Source organism: Phoenix dactylifera, unplaced genomic scaffold, assembly GCF_009389715.1.
Source record: "Phoenix dactylifera cultivar Barhee BC4 unplaced genomic scaffold, palm_55x_up_171113_PBpolish2nd_filt_p 001113F, whole genome shotgun sequence".
Classification (NCBI taxonomy): domain Eukaryota; kingdom Viridiplantae; phylum Streptophyta; class Magnoliopsida; order Arecales; family Arecaceae; genus Phoenix; species Phoenix dactylifera.
In genome coordinates, this window is record NW_024068456.1 from 1 (window position 1) to 23,876 (window position 23,876).

Sequence of the window (23,876 nt, forward strand, 5' to 3'; positions counted from 1 at the left end):
AAATCAATCAAGAGATTCATGTCCTGAATAGCTCTAAATGCTAAAATAAAAGGTCCAAGATCTTACACAGTGGAGATAGAATAAGCGGTGCTGTAACACAAATCTTAGAATAAATTTACATAGCTGAATGTACCCTTTGGATTGCTCTGATAAATAGCAACCCTTACATTATGCACAGGCTGCTAGTCAACAGAGCCATGAGATTGCTAGACATTAGCCACTACTAGTCTGTAAAAACTTTGTGATTGAATTAGAACAATGGGCACACCAGACATGACCATGAAAAGGTAGCTTCTTTTAACTTAAATGAAGAACATCATATCGCATCATCATCCCTCTCCACCGAGACTCCATCTGAGTCCACAGGAATTTTATGGAGCTGCACCCCAGTCGGAAGCTTAAACTGTGCAACCAAATCAAATGACATTAACCTTTTCCCAGAAAGATAAAAATGGGGGTTTGTTTCTGATGAATTTGGACCGCTATTGGATATCCCCACTTATCGACTTTTTGATCATATCTGCCCCATAACTGGTTTGTCATAACTAGTGTAGACAATAAATATATGAAAAGAAATTGATGCCCAAACAACAACATCAGACTTAGATCAGACAAGCTTCCTAATTATTCAGCCACGTCACACTATAGTGGAGCTACTACATTGTAGTTTAATGAATCATTCAGAAGCTAACCTAATTTGTCATCCAACACATAAATAAAGAAGTCTCTGAAATTTAGGCATGCAAAACCAGACTACCCATAAAGAGAAGCCTCTAAATACATTATTTAACAAGGAGATGGGGCGGTGCTTCTTTTATCCTTCGGGTAGGAAGAGGGCTGTGCGATGCACAGAAAAATATGCATAGCACATGCCTGATAGTAGTGTATGTGCGTGTTTGTGTCCACATACATATGAATACATATACATATACATGTATAAGAGAGAGAGAGAATCAGATGATTTTATTTCACTGTGGGAAATGCATAAATAATATTATGCAAAGGATCATTTAGGAAAAGAAAATGCACCACCTGTATAATATCACGTTCTCTCTGATCAGGCCGCTGGCAGGTGACCCTAAGAAGAGCGGTTATTTGTTTCTCATTCAGCCTCTTGGAGTACCTTTGTCCTTCCACAATTTTGCAAACCTAGAACCATTTTCTAGAAAGGCTAACATTTCCATTCACAGTTTGACAATTATGATAATTTTGGAACATGCACTTCAATGAAGAAACAAGAGAGAATTACATGCATCATATTGTCATAAAATAAAAATACAATATCAAAACATTGAGGCACATCCTGACCTCCATTGGCAGATAGTTTGGCCTCTGCTGATTACCAACTTGCAAGCAAGGCCATGTAGTATGTTGAATATTAAATCCATAGGTTTCTTGGAAATATTGAACAACAGATTTCATTGTACCTCGATCATCAACTGGGAACCTATTAACATATGGAGAAAATTAGAACAAAGGCACCATGAAATAAAATGTCATGTCAGTAGTCATACTAAGGTAAAATGGGAATGGATGAAATGATATAAATCTACCAGAGACCAATAATGCAGGAGATCTGAAAAAGCTAACTGAAAAAAGAATAAGAAAAACCTCATACATCAGCTCTCTTGCAGCCTGTGATGTTAAACCACCTATACGGTACTTTCTGCGCATGTTGCCACGGTGTGTAACTTCTACTTTCACACCTCTCAGAGCCTTCTTGATCTGCAAAAAAGACCCAGAGGAATGAAGACAGGAAAAGATGTTGAAATTACAATAACAGATTATCATATCAAGTACAGCATTCTTGAGTTACAATAAAAAAATATTAATTTATATTCGTTGAGCCCAAAAGTGTGATATATAAAGTAGTACGAAAGAATCAGTCAGAGAGAGATGAAAAAATGTGCACACCTTTGTGAACTTGAGAATAGAAACCCTAGGTTCAATCATTTTTAAAAAAAATAAAGAAAGACGATCAGTTCACATTTTTGGCCGATTTGAAAGGCATATACCACCAAAATTTTGCAATATATTATTGATGTTCTCTTTTGTTGGTAGGTCCTATTGACTTTTTTTCAACACATTTTCTGTAATCATAAAGGTACTGAAATGTTTTAATGAGGCAAAGAAAATTAATAGAATAATGGCAGACCTTCACACGATCAGCATCAGACAGTGGTCTAGCAGAGACATCTCTGTTCAGAAGCTGAGCTACAAAGTCAATTACAGGAAGTGGCTCGATGAAAGCAGTGGAAGACATATCTGCAAACACAGGGCAAACAAATTTTAGCAGCACATACCATAATGTACCAGAAGAGACAACATGTGAAAAGCACAATATACTATATATAGCACTATTTTTTTCTGAGAGTAGCAACAGTTTATCGATCTGTCCTTTTCGCTATATATCAATGGCAACTATCAGCAACTGGTGGAACAATTAAAAGCAAGATTTAAATTTTCAATTTCTTATGCCTAACGACACAATATATTTGCATTTATGGATAAAGTTTGTCAAGGTTTGTTTGGAAACTCTCCACGATGTCTGCCTACAAGGATCACCCGTGGCATGCACTCACTGAACTTATTCAGAGCAGCAACTTTCAGCTTTTTTCTGAGATACCAAACTCTCATTTCTATGACATTCATGCTTCATGATCTTTTATTGTTTTTTTTTCTTTGCCAAGCTGATTTCGGAAACCCAAAGAATTAAGAGACCGAAAAAAAAACAAAGATGTCTGTCTCACCAATATTTAATGACCAATCCCATTTGCGTTGGGCGAATACTCTGATAGAAACCACGCCAGCTTTCCAATCCCTCACCAAGTGGGTTGCCGTCTCCAAGATCAGGTGAATAAAATGACCGACCAACAGGTACATATCTGCAAGCCATCAGAATGCATTAACATCATTACTGTAGGTAAAAAGGAAAATCAAACAGCAGGAAGGGTTTATAGAAACAATGATTACCTGGCAGTAGGCAACTCACGAAGCACAATATCAAGAACCTGTAGCGCATCTTGGGGTGCATCGGCCTGCCTCCCAGATAAAAACAATTCTAGATGATGAAGATCAGCACGAGCAGCAAATTTTATTACGACCTTGAACAACCTCTTCGTCTACATTAATTAACACCCATCAGTTATCATTAAGGTTCCATTGGATAACAAAAGTAGTAATTCAAATTGATCACCGCATTTTGTAAAAATAAATAATAATTATAAAAAAAACAATGAATCCTCTAGAAAATACCTCTGGCCACCTGGACCATCTTCCTCATCATAAAGATTAATTTCAAATTCCTGGAGGTGAATGGAAGCGGCCCAGCAGTATAGAGGCTCTTCCTCCCATCATAAGCTGGGTAAGCGACCACCTAAATGAGACTCCCTGTGTAGCCTGACAAGCTCCCCCATAACAGCACGATTCACGCCACGAGATGTTACCTCAGGTGTAATTGAAACCTGAAGTACAACAAGCAGCATCAACAATCAGCATACTGTTGTTGTAAACAGAATTAACGCAGATGAGAACCATGCATGTTTGATTTTAGGAAAAAAGAAAATTATGTAGTGATTAACTTGATATTAGGAGGAAAGAAGACATACATCATACTGATGAAGGTCTTTATCTGGCAGCTCAGCAAAGAAATGATTTGCCTTCACGACACATTTGACACCAAAGCTACCTTTTCCAGGACGCAATGGAAACCTCATTGATTTGCTTGATGAAGCTGCCGGTTGAATTGCTTGGCTACTAGATGCTTGACCCTGAACAGCAAGATGTTCGAACTGTTGAGCCACCTGGGCAGCAGAAACATCCAAGAGCTGTGATGAGGAGCTGGCTTCTGGCAGGGATGGTTCAGTGGCTTGATATGGAACCTCGGTTGCTTGGTGCAGCTCGGGTAGTGCTGGCCTTGAGGCACCAGCAGCAAGGGCACCCCCATGTCCACTTGTCATGCTACCACCCACCTCTGTGTCCACCAAAATGTTGCTGTGGAGCTCTTGTTTGGGGCCCACCACGGCCCTGGTACTCAGCAGGTGGGCCAGCCTGATGGCGAGCCACTCCTCCCTGATGTTGCGGTCTGGAGCCGTGACTCTGGTAAAATCCACTGCCACGGCCTCCTTGTTGAGACTGCTGCGGGTTGGCTAGACCCTGGCCACGTCCTCCTCCCCCACCTCCGTGTTGCTGTGGCATTGAAGCCCTCTCAACTGGATGCTGCGACCCACCTCGCCCAGCACTGCCACTTGGCTCCTGAGACTCAGATTTATCTGCAGCCCCAGAAGTTTCTGTTCTTCTCTTCCTCACCATGACTATAGCTGCAAAAGAATAAGAAGTGATAAAAAAGAATATGAAAAGAAAAGGCAAAGGAAAAAAAGGCTATCATTCTCCTGCAATATTATGGAAATAATAAATAATATATCAAAATAAAATAAAAGAATAAAAGATTATCTCTTATGAAAGCTTTCTCAATCATGGTAGACAAGTGGAAGAATCAACTAAAAGAAACTCAAGATGTTAATTGCAACTGATTTGTTCCCTTAAAGGAGGCAACTAAGAGGTTATAAATTAGGCAAATTTGTTTACATGGCAAGGTTATATAGTAAACAGTTCAACATATACATTGTGAAGAATGTGGCGAGACCATATTGTGAAAAGTATGGGCTAGCCAACTAATACGCAGTGCGGATCCAATAATTCTAAATAATTAATGCATAAAAAACTGTAGTGTATATATAGCATACAGAGTATAGGATAAGATCAGTAATGGTTCACATCTGAAATACTAACAATTCTTAACAAAAAGCTTTTTTTAATAATCTTAGACATATTTATCAACAAAGAAAATAAGTTTATAAATCCTTTTCTTGATCGTAATCACCATGCCTCACCTATCTATGCGGGTAAGCTAAATGGGAAGAGGTACATTCTATCAAAGGTTTGAGTGCATTTTGCAAATGGCTGTCAACCTGATGTCAACCTTCTAAATTTGTTGCAAAAGCAACTTATGCAGGAGAGGGTCTGCTGTGAAAACCTGGCCTGTTGGCAGGTAAGAAGCCCTTCATTGTTGACTAAGCAGTTTAAACTAGAACAACAGAAAAGCGTTCATACAATGTTCCCAAAACTTGAACAAGTGTAAAGGACAATGGTATGCATAATTTCATAAGTGAAATTGCACTAATCTCCTTAACAATGAAAGGTCATGCTTTATGGAAAGAAAGAAGACGCCATGCTTCCTGGATTTAAGTTTTAAACCCAAGAATGCAGACCATATTTACATTAAACAGAGAATATCTTCCTGAGAAGGTACTCATGCAAACTATGCACACATAACTGGGATCAGTTGATTGCTACTGGTAAATGTTAAAATTATAATGCAGAAACTCGAAGTAACTATAGAAACAACATGTGACAACAACACAAAACAAGAAACAGAGAACCCATAATGTTCAAAATATAGATACACTAAATAATTGAGTATGAAATCATAAAAGGAAACTTAAAAATTTTCATCAACATTAGGGTGGATAACTGAGCAATACTTTGTATGCTTCATAAACATGTACATGCAAGTTAAAAGCACCTAGCCTTGCACCACTCATCATCTGGCATTATCCTTGGGCATAGCTAAGTCGCATATGGGACCTATAGCATGCATGTCACTGGTAAATGACATGAATAGTAGTTTTTGCCTTCAGTAGGTACATGAAAGCACGGTAAGACAAACAGTGAAGTGCAATCTTCATTAAATTAAAGACGGGGGAAAGAAGTAGCAAGGAGAAGCTGACAATTTGGCATTATATCACACAACAAACACTGAATTCAGAATCCCTGAGGACATAAACAACACTATTTGCACAAAATTAAACATCATTAACTCTAAAGCATAAAAAATGTAAATTATCTGATGGGAATATTCAAAAAAACCCAATAATTGAAAGCAGACTGAGAAACAAAGATAACCAAAAGCAAAATTTAGCAAGCGAATGTCCAGCAGACTAGAAAATGCCCACTCCATGGGAAGCACAGCCATGGAATGATAGCTCTATGTACTAAAGTGAAACCAACATGCACAAAATCTAATATAATAAATAAATAAAGTTGCATCAATTTCAAAGTACATCAAAAACTAAGGGTACAGGAAAGGAACCAACAATGACTAAATCAAACAACACAGCTTTACAATATTTCAGTAAACTCAGCAACAGTAATGAATACACCTAACAAGAATTTTAAAGAGTGAACACAGAGATATACATGCATGCATGCTCAATGATGATACAAGTGAAAATACACAAACACATACACATATTATATATGTGCATATATATATATATATATATATATATATATATATATATATATATATATGAGTTCTATGAATTGCTAATAGATAATACAAAAAACAAAAGGCAAAGATTAAATTTTAAAGTAAACGAAACCATATATCCTCCAATTTCTAGATGAATTACCATAAAAGCATCTTTGACTACACCTATAAATCTTAAGATCCATTAAATAAACAAAAAATACATAAAGATATCTTAATGGAAAACAAGCATGGTTTCTAATCCCAGGATAGGACTCCATAATTAATGAAATAAAAAGAAGTTGTAATCTTAGGGCCCGTTTGGCATCGTTTTTATTTCTTCTTCTTATTTTTTAAAACAAAATTACAGAAATCAAGACAAAAAACATGTTTAGTATTGCTGTTTTTATTTTTTATTTTTAAAAGTCAGTTCATTATTTCTAGAAAAATGAAAGAAAGTAATCATTGTGTTCAATATTTTCAAAAACAAAAAATCTCATGATTTTATTACCACCTCCATCACCGTTGGTGCTACTACCGTTCTCGCTGCTGCTGCCACCCTCATTGTCACCGCTGCCACCACTATCATCGCTACTTTCTCCACATCATTAGTGCCTCCACAACCACTACTGCTGCCATAACTATCACTACCATCACTACCTTCAACACACCATCACCACCACTGTCGTCTTTGCCACATCATTGGTGCCTGCCACAATCATTATCGTTGTCGCTGCCACCGCAACCAATGCCATCATGATCACCATCTCCATTATACCAGCATCATACCTGCTACCAATACCATCACCATCTCCAATACTTCCACTGCAACTACCACCGTGCCCATCACCATCAATATGCTAATTTTTAAAAAATAATCATGTGTGTATTTTTACAAACTAGAAAAAGAAAAGAAAAAAATATTTCTAAAAATAGAAAAATGAAAGTAATACCAAACAACACTTAATTGTTTTAATTCCATTTAAAAATTGTTTAAAAAATTTGCCAGTAAGCTAACTTTGCATAGAAATGCTGAGCATAACATTTGATGCAAGAAAGAGTGCCAAAAATTCTGTGATGCAAATATCATGAGTGCATAATTTGGGTCAACTCAATACTAGCAACATAAATGCATTTCAAATATGGACACATATAGGAAATAGCATGGCTACATCAAATATCTAATTATCACATAATACTAACAAAAACCTCCCCATTATAACTCCAGGGGTGGATATATCACAAATCCATGCACGCAATCATAGCAAATCGTAGTATGTCTCCATCCAAAAGTATCAAAATCAACCCTCAGTTCACGAAAACTCAGAAATCAAGGCATAAAACAGCATCAAATAAGTAATACAATAAACTGACTTTATATTGTAGAACATGAACCCTAGCATATGTTCCAAAGTTGGTAATCATGAAATCTATGTTGAAAATTTATTTTGCCTAAAAATTGCTATATCTTTATATATAGAAGTATTATAAAAAAATAATCTACTAGAATAAAATCAGAAGATTGAAAAAAGCTTGCCTAAATCGAGACGTGTGATATACACTAACCTAAGAGTGTAATTCGCCCCCTACGTGCAGATTTATGGCAATCTCGTCCCCAAGATACAACGACCTGGCTTAGCCCGATCCTTCCCTAACGAGCACGATCGCCTAAAGAATTAACCTGACCGACTACTTCAGATGCCCAAAAAAGAAAAAAATAGAAAGCAAAAAGTTAAAGAGTAAAAGAACTCTGTTTGTGGAAGAAACTCTCAGAAGACAAAATACTAGTGAGAAAGAGAGATTGGATTGTTTCTTAGATTAATTCTGAAGGAATCTATTTAAAGACTATCCGAAGACCGAAGAGACGTGATGATTCCAAAGATATGTAATATTTCGAAAACACCATATCTTTTCAAAAACCAACGTTCTCTTTCGAAAAATCACAACTCTTCTGAAAGAAGAGTTTCACAAAAGAATTATTTAAAGCATTTAAAACAACTAAAGATTACAGGATAAAAAAAATATTTTTTAATTAAAACTCCAACAATCTTCCACAAAAGATTTAAATTTTTGAAAATCATAAAGTAGAATATATGAACAACTTATACTATGCAATGGGTGAGGTGCCCCATGTACTTGAACCTCACTTACTGTTGATAGTATCTATCTGAAGGAACCATAGCGGATTAGACCTTGAACTAGATCCTTTGACTCAAACTTCTACTTATCACACACACAGTATAGATCAATTAAGTCTTTATGTGGTCAGCGCCATTTAAAAGCCTTGGCTTAGTACCTTGATTTTTCATGAGAATTTTATTAGGGTTAGCCTAAACCCCTAGTTGCGGCCTAATACCCTGTAGATTTTCTATCTTGGACTCATTAAGAGTATAACTCAACGTTTTCAATATATATTTTTGTTACTGATAAAAGCACTCATTATAGGAATAAAAGGAGATATACTTTGAAAAATATGCTCTGATACGATCACTCAATCAGTTTCGTTTCTACCATATTGAACCTCCTCCATGAAATCTCCAATCACAGAGGTTAGATATCCACTATCAAATAGTAAGCTTAAGCCACATCCTCCTCGATGATTCTAGGACTCCACCCCTAGACAAACCCTTGGTTAAATGATCTACCAAGTTTTTCTCAGACTTTGACAAATTCAAAGAAAATAACACTACTCTTTTTTAGTTGTCTTACAAATTTATGACGAATCCAGATATGCCGATTTATTTTTTTGTTAGTACTCTTTTAATTCATAAGGTTTTGAGTTAGATTCTAGGTTTTAAAATAAATGCAATATAGCGCAATAATATCAATAAAATTAAATAACAACACTAAAAAATATAACAAATAATGTAACTTTGCAATTTCTACACATTTTTCAAAGCAGCAATATGTAATTTGAGAACAACTAATATATGCACAGTTTTTAAAGCAACAATAATTTTTACACAACTTTTAAAAGTGCATGAGTTTTCTACACAAATTTTAAAGATGTAAAAACTTCTGTACAAAAATTAAAATTGCAGAAAATAGATCGCACAAGGTTATAAAGCTGTAGAAAATTTGTACAGATTTTAAAGCTACAGTAAATTTTTACACAGATTTTTAATCTACAAAAAATTTCTGCACAAACTTTAAAGTTGCAGAAAAATTCTGCAAATATTTCAAATTTAAAGAAAATTTTTGTATGGTTTTTAAAGCCGCAAAAAATCTGTTTGCACAATTTTCAGAGCAATATGACTTTCTTAAAAGACTATTTTTTGTGAAGAAACAACCTTCTGAATGAAATTAAAGCTTTTAAATTTCTACCCAATTAAAATAAATCTAATTTTATGCTATCAAATTAAATTTTAATAAATAAATAAATATATAATAATTTCTAGTCCAATCAAGCTCATGTTCTTAAACTGTTTGAAAACTATTTTGCCTAGAAACTGCTATATCTTTATTTATAGAAGTATTATAAAGAAATAATCTACTAGAATAAAATAAGAAGATTGAAAAGTGCTTGCTTAGATCGAGATGTGTGATACACACTACCATAAGAACATGATTCGCCCCTGCGTACAGGTTTGCGGCGATCTCATCCTCAAGGTACAATGACTCGGCTCAGGCCAATCCTCTTCTAACGAAAATGATCGTCTTAAAGACTTGACTCGACCGACTCATTCAAATGCTCAGAAAATAAAAAAAATAAAAAGTAGAAAGTTGAAGAGTAAAAAAACTCTGTCTTGTGGAAGAAACTCTCGGAAGATTGAGTAATAGTGAGAAAGAGAGATTAGATTGTTTTTTAGATTAATCCTGGAAGAGTCTATTTATAGACTCTATCCGAACATTCCGAAGATACGTAATATTTTGAAAACACCATATCTTTTCGAAAACTAACAGAAAGAGACATCTCACAAAAGAGCATTTAGAGTATTTTAAAACACTTAGAAACTAAAGATTAGAGAATAAGAAAATTCAATTTTTTTTAATTAAAACTCCAACAATCTAAAATATAATAGTATCCAAACACCCAAGCAGCAGACAGAACAAAACCCTAAACTAGAGGAAAACTAGTAAAAATGCAAAACTAGAAGAAACCCAGCAAGTTAACAACTGCCATTTATGTAAAAACAGCATTAGACAATAAAAATAGCACACAGAATATAATAAAATGGCTAGCATGGAGCGGCAGTATACAAACGGGCGCCTCAAAATTGAGGAAAAGCAGTGGCAGAATCCACGAAAGAAAAAATCTTATAAGTGAAAGTAAGAGACATACAGATCCAGCGACATCAAAAAAGCGGCCCAGGGGCGGGGGGTGTACTTAGATGAAACCCCATTCGATTAAACAATCAAAAACATCCTGCAAACTCTTCTAACTTAATATATCAAACATAGAAACAAAACACTCTTCAAATTAAAAGAGTCGAAGCCTAATGCCCGTGATTTCTCGATGAACTGAAGAACCCGAGTAGAATAGCCCTAACATTGCGCGCGACTGTAAAACGCGACAGTAAACACTCAAAAGGCATAAGAACCCAAGGAAGAAGAAAGATAAGATATCAACCAAAAAAAGGTAAAAGTCGAAGAGCAATATTATAACTCTATAGAAGAGAACGAAAGCAACACCAAGGTAACAGATCGGCGACCATCTCGCTAGATCTACAGTCTCCAAAGCAGAAATCAAAACCATGCAACCGATCAGAACAAACTGAGAAAAACCCTAACTCTAACGACTAAGTCTCAGTCAGTAGCAACTCGTCGGAGCACTCAAATGCCCCGATCTCTCTCTCGTTCACAGATTGAAACCTCAGATTTCATCAGAAAAACAAATCGAAGAGAAAAAAAATCAGAGAAAGCAAAAGCGATGCATTCTCTCAAACCACTCCGATGTCCCAAAAAAACTTTAAAAAGAAACCAAAGGGTTTATACAAAGAGATCCGGAACATGGAGATAAACAATCGGTGATCAAAACCCAGAGAGATCGAAGGAGATGAAACAGAAGGCTGGGAAAGCCGCTTTACCGTGACCAGAAAACCGGAAATGGCCGCCGAGAAACCGCTTCTTCTCTCCGAAACCGCTCTCTACACCTTTCTGCTCACCCTTTTTCTCTCTGTGAGCAAAAGGAAGACCGGAAAAAAAAACACCCAACTGGCAACCGAGAAATGGCGACGACGGCCGTGCTGCCCAGCTATTTAGAAGGAGAGAGTGGTGCCGCTAATTCCGGTCCGACTCGGACGGCCGCCCGAGCTGACTCGACCGGCATGGTGACTTGGCATCCGCCAGACTGATGGGCCCATTTGGCCCCATTAACTTTGAGTGCGGTGCGGGGCCTGCACCATCTCCCCGTCGATATCTCCAAGGCGGAATGGACGGGAACTAAATGGCGGCCGCGGGAGGATTAAAAATTAAAATAAGTGATTCTCGGTTCATGGAAACCTGTTTAACTAGAATAGGTCGGATTGGATTAACTGTCGTCTGCACCATATTCTAACGGGCGAATAAAAACAAAGCCACGTGACAGTGCCGACACAAAACGAAGGAGAGGAGTTTTGAAGTAGAAGGGGCTCTCGGATGGATAAGCAAGCAACATGCTTAGATATAAATAAAACTAAATAGAATAATATTTATTTAGATTGGGTTTTATATTTAATTTTTTTAATATAGGCTAATATTCATATCCGCATTCATATCCGTTAAAAAAATCAATATACATAAAGATAAATAACTATCCAATTTGTATCCAATATCCAATTTTATTTATAATTCTATTTAATTTTATATAATACTCATCAACTTTTAAAAAAAATAACCATATTAATACGTTATTAATTTGATTTACCTTCTACTTAGTAATTTTTTTGATTCTATAGTCATATAGTTTAATTATCTAACTTATATATGTATTTATATTCATACTTTCAATATATGATTTATATCTGTATCATTTAAAACAAATATGAATATAAAGTTTTGTAACCGACAAACATCTGTATCCATATTTATATTCATCAAATAAAATAAATATAGATATGAATATAGTAGTATCCAATCCAATTTCAGCCCTATGCTTAGAAGCCAAAGCTATAAAACTATTGAGTTCCACCCAAAGAATAAATCGAGCAGCAAAGCAGTGGCTTAATATGTACCAGACATCTCATAGGCTCAACGCAAAGAGTATCGGCCAGGATAGGTCGAATAGCCGTTAAAGATAGACCAAGCCAAGACCAACTATATCAAACTTGGGACCGATCAAATACGATGACCTATAGAATTTTCCCATCGGCCTAGCAGGAGGTTTATGATACAATATGAGGCATAACAGTTATCAGAATATGGAGAGTGGAAGAATGGTTGGCTCTAGTCACTGAAACCATCAGAGAAAGTCCTTGAAGTTTAGTGCATCAGCATCTGTATAATACCAATCCTGTTTACTCTCTTTTCCAATTTTTAACACCGGTGGCATACTCTCATACTTGCACAATCCAACTAGGAATGTGTGCACCATTCCGTCCAATGGGGAATCTAGCACCAACATTTATTAATAAAATGGCTAGTGATGCTGTCGATCTTAGGATGTTGACGTGGACCGTCTTCATGGACCTACAAGACAACAGACAAGAGTTAGAGAGCTCACTAGATTGGCTCCAGTTGGACCCTCCAATGATTAAGGCAAACAAGGTTTCTTAGTGAAAAATAAAGAAGAAGACGTAGAATAAAGGATCAGTGAGGCAAAGTGTCGCTCGGTTAAAGAGTGATTTATCGATTATCTTTTTTAAAGGGCTTCAAGCCTATTTATAGCTATAATCCTAAATCTTCTACGAATCATATCCTAATAAACTTGAAGTCATGCTGTAATAACATGCTGACATGACATAATAATCCAGGAGCATACCGTAACCGCCTGACATGTGATAGAATTGCTAAAGCCTCATGGACATTTAGGCGAGGGAGCAAGCTGTCTCTACTGCAAGAAAATTCTACTTACCTCGAGCTAGTTGTCAAGGTCACCAGGCAGAAATGAGAGATTTCGACTCTAGAGGTCAGCTACTTCTAGTCAGATCGTCCCAATCCTAGCTTCCAGGTCGATGTTGGGATCTTGACCAAATGCCTTGGAGGATTTCCGCATGCATCTGGGTCACCGCGTAGATTATAAGCTAGATGAATCTGGTCATGCCACATCATCTCGATCGTTTGTTGCCACAACACCAGCCTCCCTTTTCGAGTCTGAAGCAGCTCTCCTTTCAAGGGTTTGCCCATCGCAACCGCCTTTCCTCTAATAGTCCACCTACCGTGTGTCATCAGGAGTACACTCCTCAAGCCTTCGAGGTGAACTCCAAGGTTGCCTCGGTCTTGGATCTTCTCTTTTAGTTGTAGGCACTCCTTTGTGTCATCAGGAGTCCTAGGGCCAACATAGGTTGCCTCGGTCTTGGATCTCCATAAAGGTTTGGGTCCTCAAGGCATTAAGAGGAGTACACTCCTCAAACCTTCGAGGTGGACTCCAAGGTTGTATGGTGCTCCATTCTTCGTGGTTGTGCTTTCTCTTCGGTTCATTCTCTTTTTTTTTTCTTTTTATCGTACAACGGCACGGCTCACACATAACGGATGTGAATGCAACCAACAAAATTAGAAAAGAGAAGACAATGTAACAAAAAAAGCACCGACATGTGATCTAGCAAGGCAAAGCCCCTAGAATGGTGGGCCCTGAAGGAGGCCACCCAATCAGCAGTGCTATTTGCTTTCTTATAGATGTGTGAGGCCCGCGATAGACCATACTCATCTACAAGCATGCGGATGTCCTAGAGCAGCGGTCTGAATCAGCGCCACATCTCTGACCCCGGATCCACTCGATCACCATGGTCAAATCTCTCTCAAGGAGGATGCGGTCCGCCTCCAGCACACGCCTCGCGTAGGTGATACCATCCCAAGCAATTATGAGCTCAACGCAGGCTATGAATGTGTCGAAGATTCGCCGACCCCAGCTGCTAGTAGCTTAGCATCGTGGTCTCTGATGACGAAACCCGCGCCTCCTGTGCATCCACCCTCACCAACACTCCTGTCAAAGTTTACCTCGAGAAAACCAAGAGGTGGGGGCTTCCATGAAATCAACACAGTCCTGGGCACTGCAACAGCAAAAAGGAGGCCCAGATTTCTCTGGCTATCCCAAGGGACGATGGCGTGGTGGTGCGGATAACCTTCACTGCATGGAGAAGAGCCATGTCCGCTACCTATCTCGAATTTGCTCTGCTCTCGAAGATCCGGGCATTTCTATCTAGCCAACAGGGATAGGCTAGATAGGTAGCTCTGATTCCTAGTTTCTTTCGGCTAGAACTCCGCAAGAAGATCTTCAAGAACTGCAGGAAGTCCTCGATAAACGTCCACCTCACTAGGGGTCGTGGGGGCTCATAGCAAACCCCCAAATCTGGGAGGCTCTCGGGCATAAGATAAGGACATGGAAAATAGTCTCCTCCTCCTCCGAGCAGTCCCTGTAGTTTGGAGAAAAGCTCATCCCTCGCCAAGCTAGCACACCTCTGGTGGGCAGGCCCCCACACCACCTTTCAGATAAACAAGGCAACTCGCAGGTGAATGTGGAGCCTTCAGATCCAGCCCCCATCAATCTGTTGAGCCGTAGACGTTCTGACCACCGGGAGTAAGTCTTGGGCCCTCATCTCTGACCTTCCAATCAAGTTCCAGACCCTCTTATTTGTAGTCTCACTAGAAGGGACTAGCAAGCTCAGCCAACCTATCCTCAAAAGCCCGTTAGACGAGGGCCTCATTCCACACCTGCTAACCTGGAGCAAATAGATCACAGACTCTGCCCCCTCCAGAAGTCCCACATCGATCAAGGTAGGCCAGCTGATCAATGGCATCGCATGTAGCCACCTATGCTTCAAGACGTCTATGGACCGCCCATCCCCAATCTCCTATTTGATCTTCGGTAAAACCACCGAGGGCGCGGGCACAAATCTCTTTCCAAATGAAGGAGCTGCAGTGGCCTAGAAAGAAGACTACCAAGTCGGCCGGATCTCCATACTTGGCCATCATCAAAGCGCCCCAGAGACTCTCCGGTTCTAGAAGAAATCTGGTTGCCAACCTGGTCGAAAGGATCTCCCATCGCTCGGTCAAGGAGTGGATCCCTAGCCCCACACTGCTGGTCGACTGACAGACAATATCTCATGCTAGTAGATGAATGCCCCTACTGACCTCAGAAGAAGCTCCTGAACTATCGCTCCATACGCTACAATGCTGCGATAGGCATCAAGGTATGGAAAAACAGATAAACAAGGATCGAACTCAAGATTAACCTCACCAGTATGACTCTGCCCATCATCAATAGAGCACCCGCCTACCAATCTCTAGTCTCCATCTGTTGCCCTCCTCCATAGAAGTGCAGTCCACCCTACGAAGCCACCTGCCTAAGATCGGGACCCCCAAGTATCTCAAGGTCCCCTCCTGCTCCTCAATTTCCAAGATATCAGTAATCGTCATCCTCACTCCTAGGTGGATCTTCGAGCTAAAACTGATAGCTGACTTTGCCAAGTTGACTTGCTATCCGGACACTACACAATACTCCCACAAAATCTTTCGAATCATCCTAGCCGACCGTCTAATCCCTCGGGCTAGCAGTAAGCAGTCATCGACGAAAAGCAGGTGTGAGATCTAAAATGAATCCGACGTCGACCTATAGGCCTCCACCTCCTGCATATTAGCAGCACGTCGCAACGCTTTAGACAAGTAGTCGGCACAGATGATATATAAGAGCGGCGACAAAGGGCATCCCTACCTCAGTCCGACTGAAGACTCGAAAAACAGCGAAGGGGAGCTGTTCACTAGAATGGCAAAGGATGGGGACTGAATACACCCCCGAATCTACCTGATCCAAAGTGGATGAAAGCCAAAACTCTTCAAAGAGTGAGTCACGAAATCCCACCTCAACCTATCATAGGCTCTCCCAATGTCAAGCTTAATGCTCATCAAACTCCTGTCTCTCGGTGCCCTCTAGATATCATACATAAACTCGTAAGCAACAAGCACATTGTCAGAAATGGAATGACCACCCACAAAGGCCCCTTGCTCAGGGTAGATCAGTCTGAGAAGGATCTGAGGATCCTAGTGTTATTTTGATGCTTACAAAGCCATTGAGGCCATATGGAAGTGCTAATGCTATTAACTCAATTAATCCAGTACATAAGTGAGTAAGGAAGAAATATTTGATACATCATTGATAAATGACACACCCTCGATACATTCACGGTATATTAAGAATATATGGTCAAAACCACTCTCAAGAATTGATAACGAGATAAAATTTATAATAGAGAATGGTAGAAAGCTCAAGAATCCATTTTGGTAAAGTTTCACGTTAAAAATACCTAAAAGGGCAATTCGGTAATTTCTACTGTTAAGGATATGAAACTCTATTGTGCCATGCATCGTAATTTGCTTGGAATATCATATTGTTATTTCAATGTGCATAACTAACCTTCAAAGTGCAGAAAAACATGGTTAGAGTCGACCCCAATTAGTTTGGAGTCGACCCCAATACATTTGGCACACCTTGGAACGAAGTGGCACGCCTTTGGAACACTTGGCACAGAGTAGGAGTCGACCCTAGAAGAGATGGAGTCGACCCTAGCACGTTTTAGAAATATTCTGGCACAAATGGCATAAATGACACAGATCTTGGGTCGACCCCAGAAAAGCTCGGGCCGACCCCAGCTCGGGTCAACCCCAGAAAAAGCTCGGCCCGACCCAAACTTCAGCCATCTGAAAATATAGCCTTTTGAAATTTACTGAGAGGGCCGACCCCAAGTTTTCTTGAGCCGACCCCAGGTGGAGCCGACCTCAAGTTGAGCCGACCCCAGAAAAAGTTGAGTCGACCCCAGATTGAAATGTCAAAAAAGCAAGTCTTTGGATTTTCTGAGAGGGCCGACCCCAGAAAAGCTTGAGCCGACCCAAGTCTGATGAACAGTGGTTTGAGTCAACCCCAGAAAAGTTTGGGTCGACCCAAGCACGGGCAGAAGCATAACGGTTAGTTGTGCAGAAGTGCTTTTTGGACTCCCAACGGCTATAAACGGCTAGTTTCTTCAATCCAACGGTCAGAAAGGACTATTTGGAGGTTGGAGAAGTATTTAAGAGGGAGTATTCATCAGAGGAAGCAAGCTTTTGAAAAGACATCAAGTGCATTCAAGAGAAAACCTTAGCAAGGCAAGCTTCATTCAAAGAGCCAAAAGGAAGTGGTTGAGCAGATTCCAAGAGACATTAAGAGCTCCACCAACCCTTGAAGAGTGAAGCAATCTTGACAAAGAAGAGAAGAGCCTTATTAAAGCGATAACTATATTCTAAACTCTTCTTTGTAGCTTATAATTGTTATATTTGCTCATCTAGGAGTTTCAACTTTTTTCTTCTTTTTAATCACCTTGTAAAGGTTAGTTGGTGAGCCCGTAAAACCAACGGTAAAGGTTAGTTGGTGAGCCCGTAAAACCAACGGTGAAGGTTAGTTGGTGAGCCCGTAAAACCAACGGTGTAGGTTTATTGGTGAACCCATAAAACCAATTTGTGAAGGTTCGTTGGTGAGCCCGTAAAACCAACATAGGTTCTTGGTGATCCCGGAAAACCAAAGTGTAAAGGTTTTTGGATTGTGAGTCCGGAAAACAATCCAATTGTAATCCGCGGGATTATAGTAAATTTCCAAGGGGTCGCTTGGGGAGTGGACGTAGGTGCTTAGGAGAGCACCGAACCACTATATTTCTTGTGTGTTTGCATTGTGTATTGTCTTACTTTACTACAATTACTTACTCATCAATTAACTCGATTAAAGAATCAATAAGTTAGAAAAACCAATTCACCCCCCCTCTTGGCTTGTCACCTTGGGCAACAAGTGGTATCAGAGCAGGTGCTCTATAATATCTTACCTTTATTATTTTGACCTAACCGTCAAAGAGCCAAAGATCATGACAACTCAAATAGATAGTTTTCTAGAAGAGGGACAATTAATTGATCGACCTCCACTATTTAATGGTTTAAACTACACATATTGGAAAGTATGCATGCGCATTTTCATTCAAGCATATGACTATGATTTATGGAGTATCATAGTCAATGGGCTACACACAAATACTAATCATGATAAAAAATGGCTCAGCAAAATGCAAAAGCCATGAATATTCTATATTGTGCATTAGATGATAGTGAACTTAATAGTATATCTTTTTGCATAACTGCTAAGAAAATATGGAATATGCTTGAAGGTAAATATGAATGCACTAACATTTTTAGTGAATCTGAAACTAACTCTGAAAAAGAAGAGCAGCAAACTGAAATTAAAAATCTATGCTTTATGGCACATGAAGATAAGGTATGTACTGGAACATAAAGTGATTTTTCATTCCAAGATGAAGTACATGCTGAAACTCAATCTGATTTTACATTTGATGAACTTCATGATGCTTTTTTTGATCTATACTTAGAATATAAGAAGCTTAGTTTAAAGAATAAAAAGCTAAATCAGAAAAATCTATCTCTTGCTGAAAGCTATGATATAATTCAGAAAAATAATAAATTCCTTTCAGAAGACAATGAAAGGTTAACTAAAGAAGTTAACAAATTTAAGCCTATAGTTGAAAAATTTACTATCAGTTCTGAAAAGCTGAACTTAATGATAAATAATCAAAGAGCTGAATTTGAAAAGGCTGGATTAGGATATCAATCTTGGTACACACAAAAATTCCTTAATGACATATGTGTTAAATCCTCCACTATCTATCCTAAAACAGATTCTAATTTATCTGATGAACCTAACGAACAAAAACAAAAAAATAAAAATCCATCATCTACTTATGTTAAATTTATATTTGTTAAATTTAATAAGAGTATGCATAAATACATTCCTTGTAATCCTAAAACCTACAAACTAATAAACAAAATAGCTATTAAGAGAATATGGGTTTCAAAAGGAACAATTATAGCTAACCTGCAAGGACACAAAAGAGCTTGGGTTTCTAAGTTGAAAATCTGATCATTTTTAGCAAATGTGTCTAGCTACCCAAGATTCCAATGAAAGATGTTATCTGGACAATGGGTTCTCTAGACACGTGTTAAAGAATGGAACTTAAAATTTAATTAAGAAGAGTGACCAAAATAGAAGAAATAAGGAAATTAGTAATCTTTGCATCCTCTCATATTGAAATTGTAGCTAGTATTAATCATTTCTGTGATATAAGTGATACTTTTGGTATGAAAAGAAAATATATCCAAATCACTTCATCTTCCTATATTATGCTTCAGTTATTAATGGATAATTTACTTAATCAATACTCTTAGAATAACTCTTTGAATTCTCTATATACTTGATTGAGAGTTCTTATCCATGGCATTATCTTCTATTGATCATAAACACAAGAATGTCTACTTGGTATATTTTTAAATATATGCATTAAGAATACCAAGATTAAATAGACTAGTTTTGGTATATAAAATCAACTCATACTAGTATGGACTTAATCTCAAAAGACCTTGTCATTGGTTCAAAAGACTTAATCTCTATATACTAGTTTTTAAAGTTTGCTATGTATGTCATCTAGAAAAACAAACTAGAATCATTTCTAAATCTGAAAACATTGTTTTCACCTTTTAGCCTTTGAAAATTCTCCATTAAAACTTATTTGGATCTCTAGGATTGTGAACCTAGGAGATAAGCTTTCTGATTTTGTAATTGTGGATAATTTCTCAAAGCTAATATTGGTTTTATTCTTGGCACTTAAATTGAAATATTTTCTGCATCAACACAAACTTACAAAAGGTTTCAAATGAAAAAGGTTTGCAAACTGTTAATAAGGTTTGCACAGAAAATGGTATTGAATACAATTGTTTTTGCACCAAGAATACTATTGCATATAGGGGTTATAAAAATATAAAAATAGAACCTTTGTTGTGTAAGGACAATGCTTTGTGATAGCAGTTGATTAATGCTATCATCACAGCTTGTCATATTATAAGGTTTCTATTAAATCTATTTTTGAAGAAAACCCTATATGAACTCATGAAAAACAGAAAATCAAATGGTGCATACCTTCATGTTTTTCAGTTATACATATTATGTTCTCAAGAATGAAATATATGCCAAATCTGATAAAACAAGTGCTTCTTTGGATATTACTCTTTAAGCAATGCATATAGAATATTCAATGAAAAGATACCAGTTGTAGAAATATCAATTCATATTATTCTTATTAAAACTAAATCTTTTATTGAAAATATAGTTAGTCATTTTGCTTCTATTTAAAAGACATTAAGAAGAATGAACAAGATGATATTTGGTTAAGTTAAACTAAATCATTTTGAAAGGGAAAAAATTTGAAATCTTGTTGAAGAATCTGAAATTTTTTTTATATTTGGAACAAAATTGAGTTTTTCAGAAACACACTTAATTAAGAAGAATTGGTGATTACTAAAAGAATTAATCAGAAAAGATGAAATAGATCTTGATGAAATCTTTGCATGATTAGAAGTCAAAGATAACCATTTTTATTTGTTTGTTTTATGAGACTTATATGTTGTCAAATGAATGTGTAGAATGAACTTCTGTGTGGTTATATCATTAAAATTTTTATGTAAAAATAACCATCTATATTTGAAAAACATTCATTACAAACATGATAAAATTACTATTTGATTTAGAACAAGCACCAAGAGCATGATATGAAAGATTAAGTAACTATTTGATAGAAAGTAATAGTGATAAAACTATGTATCAAAAAGAAAAATTCTGATATCATAATTGCTCAAATATATATTGATGACATTATTTGTGGTGCTACTAATGAAACTTTATGTAAAGTTTTTACTAAGCTCATGTAGGGTGAGTTCGAAATGAGTAAAATGGATGAACTAACCTTTCCTCTCGTACTCCAAACTAAGACAAATAAGAAAGGAGATCTTCATTGGCCAAAGTAAGTTCACAAGTATATTCTTACAGAAGTTTGGCATGAAGAAAGGTATATCTATGACCCCATATTGTAGAGTTTAAAAATGATGAGCAAGGTAACTTTATTGTTTGAAGCTGTATTACTATATCATACAGCTTGTAGGCCAAATTGTATGCTCATTTTGTGCTTATATGCAAAGATATCAAACTAATTCTAATGAATCACATTTAATTGATATCAAAAGACTCATAAAAATCTGTTAAGATAATAAAACTAAGTAAGTACTCCAATCTTAAGTAAAAGCAAAACAAGCATAATATATTCAGCATATTTGTAAGAATTATGTGAGCATTCCTTTGGAAGGGATAAAATCTGTAATAAACTATATTTAAACAGAAAGAGTTTGGAGTGAACATTTTTAAAGGGAACGGTTTAACCTTTCTATATTGCTCATCATAGGGATGGTGCCAATGGAAAGACTAGTGGTAGTACCCGACACTATTTGACCCAACTATTCGGTGTAGGGCATATTAGAGACGGCACAAGAGGGAGGCTAGTGGTAGTACCTCGTGCCCCTTCCAACTCCATCGGATAGGGAGCAAATAGAGTATAGAGCATAGAAAAGTAAAACCAAAAGAAATGAAGATCAGAATGTTCACTGAGTGGTTAAAGGAAGAAATTCAAAAACGAGAAAATGAATGACAAGATAAATGAAAGTATATAAGAAGCTTGTGAAAAGCCAAATGAAGTTTCGATCACTTGAAAACACACCTTAAGGATAAAATCAGTGTAGAATTATATATAAATAGGGAGAGTTTATTTGAAAAGAATTGATTTTGATCCTTGACATGCTTGCTCTTAATGTTTTAATACATGATGTTATGACTTAATGCATATTATGTTTTGCATGTGACATGATGTTTTGAATTATGTGTTTTCAATATTCAAATAACAAAGATCTTTTCTAAATATAATTTGTAATACTTCATGCCTAGATAATTTGATTGAAATATGTTGTTACCAACAATAATCATTTTGTTTTAGTGAATATATTCTGAAAAATAAAAGAAAAGAATAATCTGAATTTGCAAATTAGGCAGAATGAATTATTTCTGAGTTATCCTTCATCTTGCCTAACATTGGTACATAATAAATTGCTCCAATTTGTACCAAAATTCAATATTAACTACAAAGATTCTGAATGTGCTATAATAGTTTTGAAATATTTGTTTTCAATCTTAATGATTTAAGATAAAAACTACAATTTTAAAAAAAAATTGTGATGACTTAGTTGTTTGCTCCGATACGCATATGAAATTTATTATTTTCTATCTTATAAGTGTACTAAAATTGGTCTAAGTGATGTATTTTTCAATGATCCTGATTGCGAATAAATGTTTCTAAACATATGATGTTATTTTGATATTAAAAAGATTTATCGTGCTTCATATATACATTACTGAAAAACTATGACTAAGAAATTAATATTTTGAATATACACTCCTGCATAATTAAATGCTTCTATCATTAAAAAGAAAAGCTATTTTTAAGAAGAGAGTTAATGATCCTAAAGCTTAAAATATTTCAACTCACTCCAATAATTCTTATAGGAAAGAAAATGTAATTACTTTTGAAAGAAATTTGAGCTTCAAAAGAATTATTTTCTGATTAATATTTCCATACATATTCAAAAAAAATGAGGAAATATAATTTATTCTTGAAAGATTAAAAAGAGTGATTGCTATAAATTTTGAAAAAATTCTGGATCACTCTACATTCTTGATATTATAGAAGAAAAGAAAGTTTGAAAGAAAATGCATCTTTTGAGGGGGAGCTTTAAATACTCAATCTCTTTATTGAAAATTAATTAATGGAGAGATCATATAGAACTTAATCGTGTAAATTCACAACTAAAGATGAGAGAAAGAATACTAAATGTAAAGTGGTATTAAACTTTGTGCTTCATTGAATATCTTTTAAAAGTTGGATTTTCATCTGTACTTAATTAGTAAATTACTTGTTTTGAAAACTAAGTGAAAAGGATTCCATTTGTCTTAGTATTGGAAATTTACTTTGAAATCTACTAATGAGCTCTTATTGGCTTGCACTTTAGTGTTTCAATCATGAGCCAATTCATTTTAATTGATTTTGATGCTATGATCTTTAAAGGAGTAAAAGAAAGTCTTTAAGAGAGCTTTAAAAGAACTTTCAAAGCCCTGAATTTTATGTATCTTACATTGCATAAATTCATGTTTTAGTATCTATGCCCCAATACTTTTATATCATGAAAGAACTTTGAAGTCATTAAGAATTAAGGATTCAACATAATTTTATGTTTTTCGAGTATATAAGTTTTGATCTTTATCTGCTCTTATACCATACTCTGAAAATTAATTAGATTGCTCTCATGTTGCTATATACTTAATATATTAAAAAAAAGTTGTTGGATTTTCATTCGTGCTTTCTTCGAATATTATTCTTGATACTCCTTGAAATAACTTGAAAAAAATTCCATCTACACTTGATTTGAAAACTATCTTTGGAATCTACATTTAGAGATCACTTCTGGCTCACATCCTAAATGTCTCATTCTTAAAGCCAAACTTTTCATCCTTGATTTTGATGATATCTGTTAC

General features: G+C 36.5%; 1 pseudogene; it reads right to left on the reverse strand.

Annotated features, from left to right (window-relative positions):
* Positions 1–8: 8 nt before the first annotated feature.
* LOC120107993 overlaps positions 9–23,876 on the reverse strand; it is an 88,870-nt pseudogene continuing 65,002 nt past the window's right edge.